At 34.6% G+C, this 22958-nt stretch overlaps 1 pseudogene; it reads left to right on the forward strand.

Moving 5' to 3' along the window:
* Positions 1 to 12288: 12288 nt before the first annotated feature.
* The window catches only part of LOC143641289 (ephrin type-A receptor 6-like), a 208329-nt pseudogene continuing 197659 nt past the window's right edge, over positions 12289 to 22958 (forward strand).

Here is a 22958-nt window from a genome sequence, read left to right on the forward strand (position 1 = left end):
CAGTCCCATTACAGTATGGTGGCATTGAGAAAGAACTTATAATCAAGTAAAATATATCTGAATTCTGATTTCTTTACTTACTGTTTGCTATGGAGAAAGATAATTTAGTATGCCTGTGCCTTGGATTCCTCAACTTTAAAATATTAATAATGGTGCCTAGTGATGTTTTACTCATGACACAATTGTTATATTAAGCTAAATAATGTATGCATAACTCTTTCTATAGTAGCTATAATATTTACAATTCTTTATAAAGTTTGCCTTTAATTGGTCAGACTAGAAGGCAGAAGTAAAGCAAATACCTCTAAAACAACCTATAATAAGTCTGATCATTAATGAAAAAATATGTACTACAGAATTATAGAAGTGGAAAAAATATTTTCTTCAGGTATTTCAATGAGAAGTTGAACTCCATTATAGCAAACAAAGGTTTATTTATTTTAATTAATTAATTTTTTGTTTTATTTATTTATTTATTTATTTATTTATTTATTTATTTATTTATTTGGGAACTGATATAACCCTGAGGTAGGACAGTATGTTAGTCATTTTTCCATTACCTCAACAAATACTTTAGGAAGATAAGGCTATAAAGGCAAAGGTTTATTTTGTTTCACAGTTTGGGAATTTTCAGTTAATGATCAGTTGACCCCATTATTTTGGACCTCTAGTGGCACAGTACGTTTTGGTGGAACCATGGGGTAGAGAAGGCCATTTTTCTCAGAGTGAGGAAGCAAGAAAGAAAAGGAAGAAAGGGCTGGGGTCCCAACCTCCAAGTACACACCCTTAATGACCTAACTTCCTCCCATTAGGCCCTACCCCTTAAAGCTTTCATATCCTCCATACACCATTTAGGGTCTGGTGACTAAGCCTATAACATATGGACCTTTGGGTGTATATATTTTTAAGCTCTAAAATAAAGGACCTTTGGGTGTACATTTTTAAGCTCTAAATTGTAGATGAAAGTGAAAACGTGTTGGTGATCTTGCCAATGGAATTCAAAATATTTCTGGTAATTTCCATTTGGAGGTATGGGTACAAAAGTATTTGCCTTATTAGTGGTTGCATGGCAGACATCAGAAGATGTATTAGTTTGTTCAAGCAATGCATTTGGTACAACTGATTAAATTGAAAATAACACTTATTTTTGATTATGAAAAACTACTGCTGTTCTCCAAGATTCATCTGCTTTCTGCAAAATTCAAAGAGCTAAATTGAATGGAAATATAGTAAGACTTACCACTTCTATATATCCTACAAATTCTTCATAGTGGCACTAATTTCTGAAATCCTTCCAGGAAGGTAATATTGCTTTTGGTTTATGATTTCCTAGGTAGAAGCAGTTCAAGTTGCTTCCACTGAGTTTTTCCGACATAATGGCTAGCTCTGCATTGGTCAGGAAACAAATATGATATTTCTGCCAGTTTCTAAGTAATTCTATTTTATTTATACATTTAATATTTGAGGAAATGACCTTAGAATCAATTCAGGAAACTACTGGACCTATTTTGAGATGACACTAACCAAAAACATTATGGATAATCTTATTTCTATAAGCCAATACTCTGGAAGAGCACAGTGACATTTTAAATTTTCTTGATTTAATCTCAGTTATGAACCATTTTCTACTAATCCTAGAAAAAATTATTATTTCCTTCCCCAATATGAGCATTTACCCTTGAAAAGGCTGTATGTCTCTTCAGGGAATTCTGGGAGAAAAATTAAGAGTACACATTTTCACAGGGAATCATAGACCTTCCTCAAAGAATCCAGACTCCCCTTTATTCAAGAGGCTCAGGGTTTGCAAATTTATTAACAATAACTTTACACTTTTTATTAAATTGGACGTTAATTCATCTGACCTAGAATTCTTCCACTATATAGAGAAAGTACCAATTAGAAGAAGTAGACATCCTGTCTGTCTATTTTAATTCTAGGAATATAATGATCCACTAACCAATGATACAGGTTGTGGGGACAAGTGCGTGCAGTACTGAATACATGGCATATGTTAAGGGCATCTGAGTGGCCAACCACTCCCCTGTGCTAGGCCTATGAAAGGCAAACTGCTTACTCCATAGGCGCAGCCCTGAGCTGAGGCCACGTATTGCAGTCCCTGCACTTGCCCCACAGCCTGCTTCTTTATTAGTCGTTGCAAGGCCAGTTGGCCAGAAATTGTGTTGGTGGCTGCCTGTAATCTGCTTAGCTACTGCCTGAGTATATATACATGGTAACTGCACATTAAAATCACACCTACTTCCTGTTTGGTCTCCAGAGGTCTTGATTAGCAACTCCACAGCCACACACTCCTCTACCCTTTTTTGTGGACATCCTTGCTGGATGAGAGAGAGCCCATGGAGCTGGCACTTGGACAGAGACCTGGGGTAATCCAATAAGGCAGGGTGTGACTCCTCACAGAGCAGCGAGGAAGGGGAAAGGGAGAACCACTAAAGTCTCACAGATGAAAGTGCTACCCACTCTCTTAGATACCAGAGTTTCTACGCTGAATAAGAGTTGTGATTGATACCAGTCCATGAATAAGTGCTACTAATGTTTTTTATCCTAGGATATGGGACAAGATAATGGCAAATGCGTGGAAAGCTGAAGTAAGACAGGGGTATAATTTACCACTACATTTTTTTTCCTACTGTGACAGCCATTCAGCAATGTTGAGGGGGCCCTGCAACAGACCCTTGCCATATAATGATGGCTCTGAGGGAACATGAGGCTGTGAAAGACAGGCAAGGAAAAAAAAAGCAGAGGTGACAATCTACCTCTAAGCAAGCAAACACAGCAGGCAAAGGAAAGCAGGGACGACAATCTATTTCAAAGAAAGCAATCAAAACAGGTGCAAAACGGAGAGAGGCAGGAAACAGTACTGCTAGCCTTCATGGTACAGGAAGGGGTGACCACAAATGATGTAAGTTCACTTTCTACTGACAGGCAAAGATTGTATCCTTTCCTGAGTCAATGGCACCTGCCTCCTTATGAGGCAATGTCACAGCCAGCAAAGAACTATGACAGCTTAGAGATGACCATCGCACCAGACATGCCCAAGCCATGATCTCCCAGAAATTCATTCCAAGAGGCCAGAGATCCGTTTGAAGATTTATGTAAGATAAGAGATGAGAAGTGGGGTAGGGGAGTGCAAGCCTTCCCCATCAATATGGCACCCTGCCACTTGGTAACCACATGCATAGGGTACCCTGAGGAGTTCAAGAAGGAAGTAAAAGAGGATGGGCCCCATGGGCCATTTAAAACAAATGTTGGAATCACTCAGTCTTGGACTTAATTGCCCTCAAGTTTGGAAAGACCTAGCCAGAGCAGCTCTTGAGCCTGCAACATTTTTTAAGTGGAAGACACTCTTCTATGATGAATGTGAACAGCAGGGGGATCATAACCACATCACAAATGTTAACCTCCCAGCTGAATGCTTGCAGGAAGAGGGAATCTACAGTTCCCCTGTGGTACAGGCTACAGGCTCACAAAATTATTTTGATCAGGTGCAGCTCTGTGTTCTGAGAGCCTGGATGAAGTTACAAGCTGGGGGACGCACAGTTTCTCTACAGGGCTTAAGGCATAAAGCCACTGAGGACTTGCCACAGTTTACTGACAGAGAAAACAAGGCGGTAGAAGGGAAGGTGTCTCATGAAGGAGCTAGGGAAGCCCTAGCCAAGGAATTGATCTGGGATGGACTCAATAAGTAACATAAAGCAGCAGTAGTGCCTGTAGAGAATCAGATGTGACTGTGTTACTATTACTGTCCTTGATGGAGTCTGCCTGCAAATGGGATGTTCTGCCAAGTGGGCTAGGAGGGCGCTGAGAAAAATTTTATTATCTGTTCTTAACAAAGAGCAGAGCTCAACATACTCTGGGCCGAAAGTAGATTAGCCATGAGAAGCGGGTCACTTCTGATTAGAAAGTAAAACTTCTGTATGCTATGTTTAATTAGCTGAAAGACCTGATTTATTGATGTTGGAAGGCTGCCTTCTTTGTTCACAATACTATAAAAAGATTGCTTGTACACAATAAAGAACTTTTTTTCTGCTGCTGCTTCGCTTGCTATGCTTCTTCTTCTTCCTTCTTTTCCCATGCTGACCTGCAAGTGAATTACTGCTACACTTGGCGTAGTCGGCAGGATCCAGCACCGAAAGGGTAAGCACCCCGGGTTAAGAAAATGAAAGGGGGACTTTCAGGATTAAAAAAATATAGAAAGGTATCACCCCAGGTTGAAAGAAACTTTAGGGGGACTTTCAGAACTAACAAATATAGAAAGGCATCGCCCCAGGTTGAAAGAAACTTTAGGGGGACTTTCAGAACTAACAAATATCGAAAGGCATTGCCCCAGGTTGAAAGAAACTTTAGGGGGACTTTCAGAAATAACATGGGAAACTCCCAGTCCTTAAAGGAACAGTATGTGGAGTTACTACAGGAATTATTATATTCCATAGGTGTGAAAACATCTCATAAGAGACTCAAGGAGTTATTTAAAATTATAAAATGTCATTGTCACTGGTTCCAGTATCAAACTAAGGTCCAGTTAAATTTAGGGGAATGAAAATTGGTTCAGAAAGAGCTCCGTAAACAACATCAGGCTGGAAATGTTATTTCTTTAAAGATTTGGACATTGTGTAACGCTATTACTCAGGCATTACAATTATTATAAAGCAATAATAAAAAGGGTTCTCTATGTGAAAGTCAAGTTTATACATCAAAATCTGATAATAAGGTTAATAAAACGGAACCCAAGAAAGATATTTGTGATACTATAGATGACTCTCCTAAATCAGATCTGGGTGATAAGGAAGATTTAAAAGGTTCAGATAGTGACTCCAATATTAAAGAAATTATGGAGGCCTTTGTGGATAAAATGAAATTAAAATCAAAGGTCTTCTCTTAAACCTACTACTCCTTCTAATGCTTCTCTCTTTCCAATGACAGAGTATAGAGTTGATGAGTGTAGAGAACAACAACGTTTTTCATTTCCTCTTACTATGATACATGATGATGATGATCTTGCAGCTCCTCCTGGTTGTTTTGTTTATCCACCGCATTTGTTTCCTATAACTAGACAACAAAACCTTCAAAATCCCCCAATGATTGATGTTCACTATACTGCAGTGGAATACAAGTTTATATAGGATTTAAAAGCTACAGCCTTTCAATATGGCCCTCAGTCTCCTTTTGTGTTAGTTATGTTAGAATATTTGGGAACTTCTAAATTACTTATTCCTTTGAATTGGGAGACATTAGCCAAAACAGTTTTGGAGGGATCTCAGTTGTTACAATTGAAAAGTTGATGGGAAGATGAGGCACAGAAACAAGCTGGAGAGAATGAAGCTCAAAATCCCCCAGGACCTATGGAGGATAAGTTTATGGGGAAGGGTAATTACCGTGCCTATATAGAGCAGGTTCAATATACAGATCCAGATCTTCAACAAGTTTGACAGGTTTTCTTAAGAGCTTAGATATGTGTGATACCCACTGGTCAGGAACAACCTTCCTTTACTAAAACTACACAAGGGGCTACTGAACCTTACACTGATTTTCTTGCAAGACCGTGTACTTTTGTAATGAGGGCAATGAGTCAAGATCAAATAACAAAGGTATTATTGGAAACATTAGCATTTGAAAATGCAAATCCTGAATGTAAGCATATTTTGGGGCCATTAAAAGGGCAAAACACTTCATTGAGTAAATATGTGAAAGCTTGTGCTGGAATGGGAGGAATTGAACATCAAAGTTTCTGCTTTTGCTGCAGCCATGGCTGGAGCCCTTAAACCCAATAAATCAGGAACTTGTTTCAATTGTGGAAAAGCAGGTCATTTTAAAAGGGATTGTAAAAAAATAAAATAGAAAATAAATAAATAAATAAATTTTATGATACTTTCTAATTACCGGCCAGTTATTTTTTCTAGGACTCTTGCTATTTCCTAGATTCTGTATTTTTTGAACTCATAATTTTGATCCTACACACCTGAGTTAATGTTTTTCTGATCAGTTCTATTTTTGATCAACTGTGGAATATTTAAACAGTACAATGGAAATTTCACCTAAAATAGCTACAAAGCCTTTATTGTGTTATGTGTGCACCTTTGTATTATATGTTGTATGTCTGTTTGTGCGTATGTCCATATATCATGTACATGATATAAAGATTGATATAAATGTAAAGAGCACTCATAAAATATTTTTAATTCACTGATTTTAATGGTTCAATTTAAACTGGGTAAACAGATAAAAAATAAGATGTCTTTAACATGTTAATGACTAATGTGCTTTGGTTCTAGGACTTTTCTTCAACAACAACAACAACAACAAAATGGCTAACACTGTTCATTATACTTGTCTAATGTTTTGATAAAATTAGTAAATTAATTAGATATAAGATTACTTGTTTATGAGTACTTTTGTTAAATATCTGATTGATTTACAAGGTTAATATGCTAAATGTTAAATATACCATTCAATGCTTTTAACTCCTTAAATTACATTAAATAACATTATTAATAATTTTTTAAGTTGGTAAATAATATAAATAAATAAATAAATAAATAATTAAATAAATAGATGGTTCTTTATCATCCCTAATATTTAGGCACTATATTTTCATAATATAAACAAATGTGATTAATTGTGTAGGACAAATAACAAAATACCTCTTATTAAAATAAAATAATTTACATAAATTCAAAAATTTACAAGGATCATTTCAAAGTGTAAAGAAAGAAGGGGTTAACAAAAAAAAATTTAAAGGTTCTAGGTATGGATTTAATAAAAAAAAATGTGTTTCTAAAAGTGAGTAAATAAAAGGATTTAAACAAGTGATAAGGAAGGACTATGTATGTTGGCTATATAGTTTTAAGTAAGTGATAAAAAAGGTTGTGTACGTTGGCTATATATATAAATTTTTGAACAAATAATCTTAAAAAAAATTAAAGATTATACAAATATGGTTAAACAACAACTGTTATTTTGCAATATTCTAATAAGTTATTTCTTTCAAAGCTATACTTAATTAATATAAAAACATCAATAGTAATTATGGTACTATTACTCTTCTTTGTATATAAATGTGTTCATATTTTCCAGGTATATAAGTCATTAAGATAAAAGTTTAAAATAAAAACAAAATTATATCAAGCTGGTGTTCTCCAAAAGGTTGCATGGTAATTTTAGGCTTAAAAAAATAACATATTGGAGATTTATTTATATCATTTAATGTTCTATAACTGGGCCTATTATCAATAAGATATATAAAGTTTTATGATACTTTTTACACTGAGATACAATTTAAATATATTTTTTTAAGTTAATGAGAGCCTTATCTCTACATAAAGGTTAATATTATACAACACAAAAACATTTTTCTATTTTTCTAAAAAAAAAGGCTAAAAGCTTTCAGCCTTTCTTTATTTCATGTTTTAGATGTGTTATCATATTGTGTTAGTTTTTACTCAAATAAACTTAAACAATTGTTTATATAAAATTTATAATATAATATTTTAAAAAAAACAAAAATAAACTTTAAAACTACAACACTTTACTTAAAATTTATAAAGAGCCCTACTTACCTAAAATAAGACTCTATGTGCTATCTGAGTACATGTAAATATAACAACAAAAATAGTAGGCCAAATTTCAGTATATTTTACTCATATTAGAACACATTCTAAACTGCCAGGACATTTAACAAAAAAAAAATCAAAATATTGATCAACTATTATTCCCCTTACAAAAGGCTCATCTAGAACATGCTTTACATCATATAAACACTAAAGGACTTTATAAAAAATACAAAATAACTGTTCATCATGTGCTCCTTTTAATATTCCTTACTGTCCTCCCGGTGTTAATCCAAGGGGACTCCATCCTAATGCTCTTTGACAAATGGATGTTGTTATAATTCAGTCATTTGGAAGACTAAGATATGTACATCATACCATTGACACTCATACTCATTTTCAATGGGCCACAGCATTATCTTAAAAAAAAAGCCAATGCAGTCATTTCTCACTTATTATCTTGTTTTGCTATCATGGGAATTCCTAGAGAACTTAAAACTGACAATGCACCTGCATATACATCACAAAAATTACATTCATTTTTACAAAAGTATGACATTACACATACATTTGACATTCCTTACAATAGTCAGGGTCAAGCTATTATAGAAAGGGCTAATCGTACGTTAAGAAAATATTTATTAAAAATAATAAGGGGGGATATGGCTATGGCTTATTCACCTCAAAATATAATTCATAAAACTTTACCAACTTTAAATTTTTTAAATGTCTGGTCAGCTTCCAAGGTTCCTGCAGCTCGGCAACATTTCTCAACATTTAAATCTCAGCCATTATTTCTAAAATCGGAAATACCTATATGGTACAGGGATGATAATAAAGAATGGATTTCTGGATTGTTGCACCACATGGGAAGGGGGTTTGCTCTTATTTCTATAGGTAAAACACCTTTCTGGGTACCTTCAAGACTTATCAAATTACAGAATGAGCGACCCATTTGTCAGACAATTTCAGGATCTGGCAATGCAGAGAACTCCTATGATGGCAACGAAAACAGCAGACCCCCCAACATGGGCACTGATGAAAAAGTTGACTCAAAAAGCTGAAAAAACCCTTCAAAAGGCAAATCAGCCTTTAAATCCTGTTAATCTTTCTTTAGCTATGCTTGCCATTATTAATTGCAAGGTAAGTATAGTTTCTGCTCATTCTTTTGCTTATCGGGCCTATGTTCCTAACCCTCCTTTGGTGCGCAGTGTTTCCTGGGGAGAACCTGAAGTTCGTGTGTGTACTAATAATACTAATTTTTCCCCGTTCCTGTATGTGGGAGAATTGAAGATATTCCATTCCATAAAAATCTGTATAATATTTCAAATATAACTGTAGCTGTTGAAGGAGTCCCATTGTGCATAGGGGCTCATTCTTTCTGTTTGCCTCTTATAGCACATAATGACACTCATTCCTATAATACTTGGGGAGTTAATTATCGTAGTTATTCTACTGCTGTTTTTACTGTCATGATATCTTCCCGAGGATTTAATACCTCTGGTGTATATGTTAATCAATCATCCCTATCATCTAAAGAATGCTTTGTCAGAACTCATCTTCCTTTATGTTCAGCTAAATATTTTGAAACCTTTTTAACTCATTTAGAGTGGGAAAAATGCCATGATCATCACCCTAAAACAGTAGTCAAATATCAAAATATCACTATAGTTGATTGGAGTCCTGATCATTCTGAATTTATAGAAAGTTGGTCAAATCGTACTTTAAGATGGCATCGACATAATGGGACAATAAATGCTTGGGGTAATGAGACAATTAAAATGCAACATTATGCTTTGGTCGCTCCAATGTTACAGCATATAAAGTTTTCCAATATTCAAGGAGATATATGGAAATTATGGGCAGTATCTGGGAAACTCACTGTATGGACTGAAAAATTCACGTTAGATGTGTCCCATTCCTCTCCTTTTGAAGTACATCTACATAATAATCTGACTTATTTTGCTTCTACATGTGGTTAATTCCCTTAATCTCTTATGATTGGAAACTGGGAATGAAATGTAACTTGGGGAACAATATCATATATAGACTGTTATCTTACTCAATGTGTAAATAAAACTAATTGGGAATTAATAGAAATTAATAATTATTCTTTAGTTATTGTTAAAGCTCGCACAGAATTGTGGATGCCTGTTAATTTGACTCATCCTTGGTCTGATTCATTGTCTGTTACTCATTTGTACAATGCTGTTCAAGTTTTGTTACATCGCTCTCGACGATTAATAGAAATAGTTATAACTTCAATCTTTGCAGTTGCTTCTGTAACTGCCACTGCTGCAGTAGCTGGCATTGCTTTACATCAAGGCATTCAAACTGTGAATTTCGTGAAAACATGGCATCAAGATGCTCTTTTATTGTGGCAACAACAAAAGGACTTAGACTCTCAGTTGACTACAGATGTGATCAATTTTCAACATATTGTTTCCAGGCTTGGCGATCAAGAGACTATCTTGGCTACCAGAAGTGTACTGAAGTGTGACTGGAATTCTTCTCATATTTGTGTGACTCCTGTGCCATATAATACCAGTGATTCCTGAAAAACTGTTAAAAGATGGTTAAATGGACATAAAATTTAACTTTAGAAATTATAAATTTAGAAAAAACTATTATGGACAACTTTAGTAAGACATTACCTGAACTAACAGGATCTGACATTTTACAAAAATTGTCTTCAAGTATTGCTAATTTAAATCCTTTAAGTCATTTTTCTACCTTTTGTCAGCTTCTTTAGTTAACACTGTAATAATTCTTGTTTTGTGTTTTGTTTTGTGCATAGTCTTCCAACGCTGAAAAAAGTGAAGGCAACTGAAACATGAAACATCTCTTTTCGATTCTGATATGGCTCTTTTACAAAAACAAAAGGAGGGAGATGTAGAGAATCAGATGTGACTGTGTTACTATTACTGTCCTTGATGGAGTCTGCCTGCAAATGGGAAGTTCTGCCAAGTGGGCTAGGAGGGCGCTGAGAAAATTTTTATTATCTGTTCTTAACAAAGAGCAGAGCTCAACATACTCTGGGCCGAAAGTAGATTAGCCATGAGAAGCGGGTCACTTCTGATTAGAAAGAAAAACTTCTGTATGCTATGTTTAATTAGCTGAAAGAACTGATTTATTGAGGTTTGAAGGCTGCCTTCTTTGTTCACAATACTATAAAAAGATTGCTTGTACACAATAAAGGACTTTTTTTCTGCTGCTGCTTCACTTGCTATGCTTCTTCTTCTTCTTTCTTTTCCCATGCTGACCTGCAAGTGAATTACTGCTACAAGTGACAGTGCAAAATGGCACACTTTATGACTGGATTTTGGCCACCCAGGTTATAGGGACACAAGCAGCTCAGGCCTCTTGCTGGCCTTGGCCATGGCAGTTGCATAAAAGCAGGTTTATCAACAGCTTGTCAGAGACTCAAAAATGTACACCTTTTCTCCCCATTGGTCTTTTACAATCTGCTAGAGTGAATACCTGAGGATTAACATCTAATGGTTTATGGCAAATGGATGTCACTCATTATGCAACTTTTGAAAATTTAACATATATTCATGTAATTATTGATATCTATTCAGGCTGTATAATGGCCACAGCCTTCACAGGAGAAACCACAAAAAAAGGGTCATCTCCCATCCACTTAAATATTTTGGAGTTATGGAGGTTCCCATGTCTATTAAAACTGAAAATGGGCCAGCCTATACTAGCAAGACATTTCAAACCATTTGTAATGATTGGCATATACAGCACTTAACTGGGATACCCTATAACCCTCAGGCTCAAGGCATCATAGAAAGAACACACAAGGAATTAAGGATCATGCTACAAAACAGAGGGGGGAAATTATAACAAGTCCCCTCACAATGCCTTGAACAAAACCTTATTTGCTTTCAATTTTCTCTCAATGTCAAAATTTTCTGTATAAACAGCAGTCCATAAAGATAGGCCTCCCCTCAGGGGGCCCTCCCATCTACCTATGGTCTCATGGAAGGATCCCATAATAAATGCATGGGATGGTCTGGGGAACCTCCTAACCATTGGTCGAAGGTTTGCATGTATTCAGAGGAGCCTCACCCCATCTGGGTGTCTGCCAGAAAGTCAAGCCCTGAACCCCCAGAACCACCATCAAAAAAGATGAAGGGCCTAACCCTGGAGGAGAAAACCCACAAGCAAGACTAAACAAGGCAAACGGACTTCACGTAAAGTAACTTGGGCTCATCTTAAAGGTCTTGTTGACCAAGACATTAGATTGGCACCTTTGCCTGGTGGCAACCTCATCCCCAGGCCTATGATGATGGTCTTAATGTGTTCAGTACTCACTACTTACAGTGAAGCCTCCTGTCAGGTAAATTGGGCTTTGGTCACTAGGCCACCACTTTTAGTAGTGGCCAATTGGGAAGGATCCATACCTAAGCTTCTCTAATAATTCCAACCTTATTGATCCCCCCATGACAAATGCAAGAAACCCTTGCTGCCAACATGCCCAATGATGCTTTTCGGAAAGCCCCCTCAGATAATGATAGAATCCCATGGAATCAATATGTCATTGCATACCTTATCTCCTTGATAAGAGGAATTCCTCTGGGGAAGAGCAACATCTATGCACCTGTGTGGGCACAGCTCCCTATATGAAATGCCCCAAAATTACATGAGCTACTTCAGTACCTGCTAAACGGGACAAACAGTTACCAACTATTATGCAGGAAATCAGTATGGCATGATGGATATTACGCCAATATTGCTGGCTGCTGAGCCCATCAAAGGGGCAGCAACTGGCTGGATTAATGGATCTATATTAAGTCCAGACCCTCATCATGGATTTGTCTTTGTGACAAATTATACCCACATCCATTATGCACAAACTTGTGTTATGCCACCCTTTGCCATGCTAAGAATCAATGATACTGATGCGTAAATACCTCTCATACAGAGATCCGTTGTGCAGTCAATCCACGGTTAGGGCACAGTTAGGACCAAATGGCTCATCAGGTCATCTGTTCTGAGTGAGGTTTTTAGAGGCAAGACCTGCCTGGTGTCACTTGGAGCAGGACATAAAAACTCTGGGCCTCTCTTTTCTCAGATACTAGATGAGGGATGAAAAAAATACCCATGCCCAACCAGCCGTCTGCACTTGTGAACCTGAGCAGGGTGGGCACATCAGACAAACACACTCAGTCGCCCTTAATGTATGCCATGTATGCAGTACTCCATGCACTTGTCCCCACATCTCCACCCTTTGGCTGTTCCACAAGGAATCCAGCCAGCATTGCTCTTTTTTGTTTGGTGGACTTTACATGATACATAAACACCTCAAAACACAAGAAAAAAAGTATAACTATTATAAATAGTAGGGTCAGGGTAATACCATTATGAGCCTTTGCAACATAAACAGTCACTGCCTTTCCTCCCCCTGATTACACCAGGCTCAGCACAGAGGGAACTGGCCTATACAAACAAAATTTGAATGTGTGATTTCACTTAAAATGTTTGTCCTGTCATAGAGGGGATGCTCTTTGCATGTCAGCACCTGTGCAAGAAAGGCCAGCTCCCCTGGACATGTGCAGAACTGGAGGCAATAACAGATGTAAGTGACCAAGAGTGGCTAGGAGACACTTTTAGGAGACTGGAAAGATGGTCTCATACCCACCTGTGGCCCACTTATGCTGCCCTGTCCTGGGATCATTGCATGTCTTGGTCTGGGTGTCCCAAGTGTAGGGAAAAAAGAAAATGTATAGAGTGAACTGCCAAGAAAAGAAGAAAGTGAAGGCAGAAGTTAGTGAGGGTTGTCGGAAAGAAAAAAGAAAGAGAAGAGAGGAAGAAATACATGGACTAATGGAAAAATTCCCTTGGAATTTAAGGTAGGTTAAAGATCACTTTCCTGAGTGAGCCACTCTTCTCTTAATCATGTGGTTTAATTCTTTCATAAATAACTGTGGTTATCCTATTTGTCCTTCATTTATATATCCCACACCTCATTCTCTCAAGTAAGACTTGAATTTTATGTGGATCTATCTTCAATGGTGCATGGAATGACATATCTTATCCTAGAGCTGGAAACAAAGTTCTATACTTAGTGGAAATTCTATCTTGTCCAAGGGCATACGGTGTAAAAAATTTGAATGTCTTTTAAACAGGACTCATATTTATGTATGGTTAAAACATTCATTTTTTCTTATTTGTTATAAGTAGTTATACAGGACAATTGGATGCATTTTTACACAGTGTAAAACAATTTCTTCTGTCTCTCAATAGTGTAGGGTCACACAAGTAGTGTAATCATTCATATGTTTAGAATAATAATGTCAGTCTCATTCCACCATCTTTTCCAATTCCATATCCACCTTTCTTCTCCTTATTTCCCTCTGCACAACTCAAAGTTAACATTTAAGTTTTGATTGCAGTGTGATGTGACTCCAATAACCTTTTTAACAATTATATATATATAGTGCTGAGAATTGAACACAGTGCTTCACACATGCAAGGAAAGTGCACTACCACTAAGCCACATTCACAGCCCTCCAACAACATTTTCATTTTGCATCTGTATATCCATTTGTCAAAGCACCATCAGTGATATGACTGTCCTCTAAACATTGTGTATTCTTATAAAATATTCATAGGCAACAGACACATCAGTTTAATTCTTGATTATCTACTTTTTCCTTTCATCAATGTGTGTGTGTTTTTATGCCAATACCACATTTTTGTAATTTCTATAAATTTCTATAGTAAGTTTTAAAATTACAAAGGCTGAGTTATATTTCTTTTAAAAATATTTTATTTTTGCTATTTGTGTCCCTTTTCTGTTTAGTTTGAATGTGATGACCAGCTGTCCTTTTTCTGCAAAATAAAAAAATGTAGTTGGGATTTTGACAAAGATTATTTTAGAGCTGTAGATTATTTTGTTCACCATTTCCCTTTGTCAAACTAACTACATCATCTGTGAAAATGGAATATCTTCTTATATATTTTGCATGATTTTATTTGGGGAAAGTTTTATAATTTTATGTACAAGCTTTTTTTTATTTTGGTTATTTTTTCTATGAATTTATTTTTATGCAAATATAAATTTTTTTTTAAATTTTTACATTAAATTGTTCATTACTGTTATATAAATGAGATGATCTTTTCAGTATTTATCTTGTAACCAGTAATTTTGCTGAATTCATTATATTGTCTGTGGCAGTGATATTTTTAACCTAAATTATTTGGCATCTTTTATAATATTATCTGTAAACAGAGATAGTTTATTTCTCCCTATCTAATTTTGTTGCTTTTTCCCCAACTAAATATTTAAATATTTATTGTCACCTTAGACAAAAATATTTATTGTTCTTTTACTGATCTGCTATAAAGAATTGAATGATTTTACCACACCTTTCTCACCACTGAAGAGATCTTCCAAAAAAAAGTAGAATTAAAAAACTATAGAACTCAAAATAATAATATCAATAACATGGACTTTACTGACATATAAAGAATATTTCAACTTGCTTCCAGGAAATATGCTTTCTTCTCAGCAGCACATAGATCCTTCTCTAAATAAACAATATAGTATGCTACAAAGCAACTCTTACCAAATTAAAAAAAAGTAGATATACTACCATGCACTTTATCAGATCATAATGAAATAAAATTGGTAATCAATGACTAAATAAAAAATGAAAATTAATCCCAAACCTGGAGACTAAATAATATGCTACTTAATGAACAATTGGTTGCAGAAGACATCTAAAAAACTTCTTAGAGGTAAATGAGAAAATAGACACAACATATCAAAATATCTGGAACACTATGAAAGCAGTAATAAAAAGAAAGTTCATTGCATGGAGTTCATTTTTTAAAAGAACAAAAAGTAATCAAATAAATTTCCCCACTGTTTATCTCAAAGCTCTAGAAAAAGAACAAATCCAGAGCAAAAGCAATAGAAGGCAAGAAATAATTAAAATTAGAGCTGAAATCAATGAAATAAAAAAATTAAAAATTTACAAAATAAAAAGTTGGTACTTTGAAAAAAATAAAGTTGACAGATCCTTAGCTACACTGAAGAAGAGGAGAGAAAAAACCCAAATTACCAACATATTTCATAAAAGATAATGTCAAAACAGACATTACAGAAGTACATAAAATAATTAAAATTTATTTTGAAAACTTATAATTCAATAAAACAGAAGATATTGAAGACATTGACAAATTTCTTAACTCATACAACTTACCCAGATTGAATCAGGAAGATACACACAATGAAATAGAAGATGCTATCAGAAGCCTACCAATCAAGAAAAGCACAGAGCCAGAAAAATACACAGCCAAGTTCACCAAGACCTGAAAAGGAGAACTACTATCAATACTATTCAATTTATTCCAGGAAATAAAAAAAGAGGAAGCACTTCCCAACTCATTCTATGAGGCAAATATTACCTTTATTCCAAAACCAGGCAAAGACACACCAAAAAGAAAAAAGAAAACTTTACACTAATATTTCTAATAAACATAGAAGTGAAAATTCTCAGTTAAATTCTAGCAAATCAAATACAAACATACCAAAAAGATTGTGCACCATGATCAAGTAGGATACAAGGTTGGTTCAACATATGGAAATCAATGAATGTAATTCATCACATCGATAGACATAAAGATAAGAATCCATATGATTATCTCAATAGATGCAAAAAAGCATTTGACAAAATAGAGCACCCCTTTATGTTTCAGACACTAGAAAAACTAGGAATAACAGGAACATATTTAAACATCATAAATGCTATCTATGCTAATCCCTAGGTCATCATCATTCTAAATGGAGAAAAATTGAAGGCATTCCCTCTAAAAAATGGGAGAAGACAGGGATGCCCTCTTTCACCACTTCTATTTAACATAGTTCTTGAAACACTGGACAGAGCAATTAGACAGACTAAAGAAATTAAAGAGATACATATGTGAAAAGAAGAACATAAATTAGCACTATTTGCTGATGATATAATTCTATATATAAAATAACCAGGAAGCTCCACCAGAACAAATTCTGGAACTAGAAAATGCATTTAGCAAAGTATCAGGATATAAAATCAACACCCATAAGTCAAACGCATTTCTGTATATCAGTGACAAATCTTCTGAGAGGAAAATAAAAAAAACTACTCTATTCACAGTAGTCTCAAAAAATAAAATAAAATACATGGAATCAACATAATGAAAGACATAAAAGAGCTATGCAATGAAAACTACATACCCTAAAGAAGAAAAAATTAAAGAAGACCTTAGAAGATGGAAAGATCTGCATTGCTCTTGGATAGGCAGAATTAATATTATCAAAATGATCGCACTACAAAAAACACCATACAAATTTAATGTAATTCCAATCAAAATCCCAATGGCATTCCTCAAAGAAATAGAAAAAGCAATTATAAAACGTATCTGGAAAAATAGAGACCCGGAATTGCTAAATCAATCTTTAGCAGGAAGGGTGAAGCAGGTGGCATCAGTAAATCAGACCTTAAACTGTACAACAGAGCAATAATAACAAAAACACCCTGGTATTTACACCAAAACAGACTAGTAGACCAATGGTACTGAATAGAAGACACAGAGATGAACCCACAAAAGTACAATGATATTATATTATACAAAGATGACAAAAAAACATACATTGGAGAAAAGATTGCCTCTTCATCAAATGGTGCTGGGAAAACTGGAAATCTATATGTGACAAAATAAAATTAAACCCCTATCTCTGACCACGCACAAAACTCAACTCAATATATATCAAGGACATAGAAATTAAACCAAGACTCTTCATCTAGTAGAAAAAAAGTACACCCTAATCTTCATCATGTGGGATTAGGCTCCAAATTCCTTAATAAGACTCCTGTGGCACAAGAATTAAAATCAAGAATCAACAAATGGAAAAAATTAAACTAAAATGTCTCTTTGTAGCAAAATAAACAATCTGTGAGGTATATAAAGAGCCTATATATTGGAAGCAAATTTTTACCTCTCATGCATCAGATAAAGCATTAGTCTCTCAGGTATTTAAAGAACTTAAAAAGCTAAGCACCAAAAACAAAACCAAATAACCAAATCAATAAATGGACCAAGAAATATTACCAAAAGTTCTTTATAGGTTTTATGCAATGCCAATCAAAATCCCAAAGGCATTTCATGTAGAAATAGATAAAGCAATCATGAAATTCATGTAGAAAAATAAAAGACCCAGAATAGCAAAAACAATTCTAAGCAGGAAGTGTGAATCAGGCAGTATAGGGATACCAGACTTCAAAATATACTACAGAGCAATAGTAACAAAAACAGCATGGTACTGGTACCAAAACAGGCGGGTGGACCAATGGTACAGAATAGAGGACACAGAGACTAATACACAAAATTACAACTATCTTATATTTGATAAAGGTGCTAAAAGCATGCAATAGAGGAAGGATAGCATCTTCAACAAATGGTGTTGGGAAAACTGGAAATCCATATGCAACAAAATGAAACTGAATCCCCTCCTCTTGCCATGCACAAAAGTTAACACAAAGTGGATCAAGGAGTTAGATATCAAATCAGAGACTCTGTGTCTGATAGAAGAAAAAGTTGGCTCCAATCTACATATTGTGGGGTAGGGCTCCAAATTTCTTAATAGGACACCCATAGCACAAGAGTTAATAACAAGAATCAACAAATGGGACTTACTTAAACTGAAAAGTTTTTTCTCAGCAAGAGAAACAATAAGAGAGGTAAATAGGGAGCCTACATCCTGGGAACAAATTTTTACTCCTCACACTTCAGATAGAGCCCAAATATCCAGAGTATACTAAGAACTCAAAAATTAAACAATAAGAAAACAAATAAACCAATCAACAAATGGGCCAAAGACCTGAACAGACACTTCTCAGAGGAAGACATACAATCAATCAACAAGTACATGAAAAAATGCTCACCATCTCTAGCAGTCAGAGAAATGCAAATCAAAAACACCCTAAGACACCATCTCAATCCAGTAAGATTGGCAGCCATTATGAAGTCAAACAACAACAAGTGCTGGTGAGGATGTGGGGAAAAGGGTACATTTGTACATTGCTAGTGGGACTGCAAATTAGTGTGGCCAATTTGGAAAGCAGTATGGAGATTCCTTGGAAAGCTTGGAATAGAACCACCATTTGACCCAACTATTCCCCTTCTTGGACTATTCCCTAAAGACCTTAAAAGAGCATATCATAGGGATACTGCTACATTGATGTTCATAGCAGCAAAATTCACAATAGCTGGATTGTGGATCCAACCTAGATGCTCTTCAATAGATGAATGGATAAAAAAAAAAAATGTGGCATTTATACACAACGGAGTACTACTCAGCACTAAAAAATGACAAAATCATGGAATTTTCAGGGAAATGGATGGCATTAGAGCAGATTATGCTTAGTAAAGGTAGCCAATCCCTAAAAAACAAATGCCAAATGTCTTCTTTGATATAAGGAGAACAACTAAGAACAGAGCAGGGAGGAAGAGCATGAGAAGAAGATTAACATTAAACAGGGATGAGAGATGGGAGGGAAAGGAAGAGAGAAGGGAAATTGCATGGAAATGGAAGGAGACCCTCATTGTTATACAAAATTACATATAAGGGGAAGTGAGGGTAAAGGGGAAAAAGAGGGGGAGAAATGAATTACAGTAGATGGGGTAGAGAGAGAAGATGGAAGGGGAGAAGAGGGAAGGGGGAACAATACAGGTTAGGAAAGGCAACAGAATACAACAGACATTAGTATGGCAATATGTAAAGTGGATGTGTAACCGATGTGATTCTGCAATCTGTATACGGGGTAAAAATGGGAGTTCATAACCCACTTGAATCAAATATATGAAATATGATATGTCAAGAACTATGTAATGTTTTGAACAACCAATAATAAAAATTAATAAAAAATAAATAAATGGGCCAAGTACCTAAACAGACACTTCTCAGAAGAGGATATAAAATCAATCCACAAATATATGAAAAAATGTTCATTATCTCTAACAATTAGAGAATTGCAAACCAAAACTACTCAAAGATATCATCTCACTGTATCCAGAATGGTAGCTATTATGAAGACAAACAACAATAATTTTGGTGAGGATGTAGGGAAAAAAGTTACACTCATACTTTGATGGCAGGACTGCAAGTTGGTGCAGATTCCTTTGAAAATTGAGAATGGAACCACCACTTGACCCAGCTCTCCTTTTTTGTTTATAACCAAAGAACTTGAAAAACAGCATATTAGAGGGACACAGCCACATCAATATTTATATCAGCACAATTCACAATAGCTAAACTGTGGAACCAAGCTAGATGCCCTTCAGTAGAGAAATGGATTAAAAAATGTGAGATATATATATATATATATATATATATATATATATATATATATATATATATATATATACCCATTTAATGTTTATTCTATATAGCACATATTATTATCATCTCCACTGTACAAATCAGAAAACTGAGGCACAAATAAGTCATGTGACTTGTTCAAGAGCACAATGCTCTTAAATGGCAGGAGTAGAAATTCACAGCCATATTTGTCTGCCTGTAGAGCCCAAACCACCAACCACAGGGCATACATAGGGTTCTTACTAATTAACTTTTTATTCACCCATGTCTTACCACATTTCTATACTACTGACATCTCCTTTTGGTTTTGGCACTCACCTCTCAGATCAGCTCTTCTTTCACTGATTCCTTTAAGTGTTATGGGGAGATCAGAAATCACTGATTAGTTCTTTCCTCATATCCTCTAAAATATATATTTATATTTATATTTCCTTTTAGTTTTCTAATATTATTTTCTACATTTATGTGTTAGGTCCATTTTGAGTTTCTGTATATGGGATAAATGGATTTCCAAATTAATTACTTGTATTTAGATATCTATCATTTTAGCAACACCTGTTTCAAAGCTATTCATTTAAAATAATTTGTGAATAGGCAAATTTGTAGACTCTCAGCTCTATTCCTTAATTCCACATATATATTTTTCTGTCGATACCATACTATATTGATTACTGATGATTTTTAGCAAATTTCAAATAGAGAAAAAGCATGGTCCTCCTAGATTTTTTCCCATTAAAGATTGTTTTGGGTATTTGAAAGCCTGTGTGATTTCATGTATGAATTTTAGAATCAGACTGTCAATTTCCATATCTGAGATGCTGAAAGTGAGAGCAGTGGCATTTTAGGTCAATATCACCATGTTTTGCATGTTAAGAATATTTGACTTCCCAATCCATGAACATAAGATTTTTTTTCACATTTGTTCAGATCTTTAACTTAAAAATATATTAAAAAGTCATAATTTTCATCTTGTAACTTTTACACTTTTTTTCATGAAATTTACTGTTTAACATTTTTATTATTTTTTAGACTGACCTCTTTCTATGTTGCACAGAGTTCTTGAACTCATGGTCTTAAGAAGTCCTCCCCAATTAACCACCCAACTATCTGGGACTATGATTTCCTACAATAGGCAGGTAATCTTTTATTATTTTGATGTTATTGTAAATAATTTTATTTCATGAAACACTTGGACACTCTTGCTAAAAATATAAACTAATACTGACAACATGAATAATAATGTGGGAGTTTCAAACAATTAAAACTAGAAAAACCATATGACTCAGATATTTTTCTACCATATACTGTATTATCCAGGTCCTCAAAAGATCAGAATTAATAGAACACATATATGTATATGTTCATGGACAAGGAGACTTAATAGATCAACTAACATGATAATGAGATGAGTAGTCCTCAAAGCTGCTGACTATAAGATGGGAAAAAAAGGAAAACTTATAAGATCACAGGCCAAGAAATTGGAAACTTCTTAAATCAAATTCAGTGAAGCAGCTATTGTCCAAGACAGAAGGATTAAAAGGCTCATGTAGAGGCAATGGTGCAAGTCCACATTCAAAGACTGAAAAATCTGATGTCAGATGTCCAGAGGTCACACAACAAGAGGGAGAAAAACAAAACAAAACAAAACAAAAACTAATCTATAAAGATAGAAACACAAACCAGTGACAGTCTTCATTCTCTATTTATTCAAATACAATGGACTGGTTGGTTTTATGTACATTCATGACACCTCTTCCCCACTGGGTTCTGACCCAATGTTTGAAACACACTCAGGAACACCCAGAGGTATTTTATATCAATTTTCTAGGAATACCTAAATCTGCTCAGGTTGACCACTCAAAGTAACCATTACAAAAACCAAAAAATAAAAATAAAATCCAACTTTGAGAATATCTGCACTCCCAATAAACTGAAACACTACCCATAAAAGCCATTTTATATAAAAACTTAAATGTCTATAAAATAAAATAAAATAAAAAGTGCCTGGGGTTGAGGCTGTATCTCAGTGGTAGAATGCTAACCTGCACATGTGAGACACTGTATTTTATCTTCAATACCACATAAAAAATCAATGAATAAATAAAAATAAAAAGATATTCTTTCCTTGTAGAATTAAAAAAATAAAACCCTAAATATAAAATCTGTATATATATGATATACATATAATGTATAAATAATTTATAGCAAATACATTTACACATGCATATTAATCTATGTTTATATGTTCATGGATCCATACTATATATATATGTATACACACACACACACACACACACACAGATAGAAACAGACAGGTATAACTTCTTGTTTTTAAAATTTTTCTTGAGTCAGAATCTTTTATGCTGCTGAGAATGTCACTAAGATACTGAGGCTGGCCACTAAACCTTGATTTTTCAAAGAAGGATGCTGTAGGTGGCTGTAATGTAATAAGAGGCTGTCTTAAAAATAAATAGTAAAAATTACTGAGGATATATCTCAATAAAAATGCAACCCTGAATTCAAACTCCCTATTTTTTTCACCATTTAAATTAATATGGATGAAGCTGGAGAACTTCATGCGAAGTGAAATTATCAAGACACAGAAAGAAATAAGAAATGCATTCCATACTCTGTGTTTAGAACCCTGTCCCAACCAACAAAAAAAAATGAGTGCACACAAATAAAATGTTGTGTATTTCAGGATGATAGTTAACAGTAATGCATCACATTCTGAAAATCCCAATGACAGTAGAATTTTAGGTATTCCTAATACAGAATAAAGTAATTTTGTGAGATGATGGATTTTTTAACATAAAAACATACATATTAATGTGATTAAATATAATGTTTTCATACATACATTCACAGATATTAATAATATCAATATATACTTATTCCATCTTTGTTACCTTTCTACACACCCTAGATATAGTAATCAATATTCTATTTTAACAAAATTTTATTTTAGTTATCTTGAATAAGAGATGTAATAGATTTCTGTCTCCTTATTCACTTAA

This window comes from Callospermophilus lateralis, unplaced genomic scaffold (genome assembly GCF_048772815.1).
Source record: "Callospermophilus lateralis isolate mCalLat2 unplaced genomic scaffold, mCalLat2.hap1 Scaffold_94, whole genome shotgun sequence".
NCBI lineage: Eukaryota > Metazoa > Chordata > Mammalia > Rodentia > Sciuridae > Callospermophilus > Callospermophilus lateralis.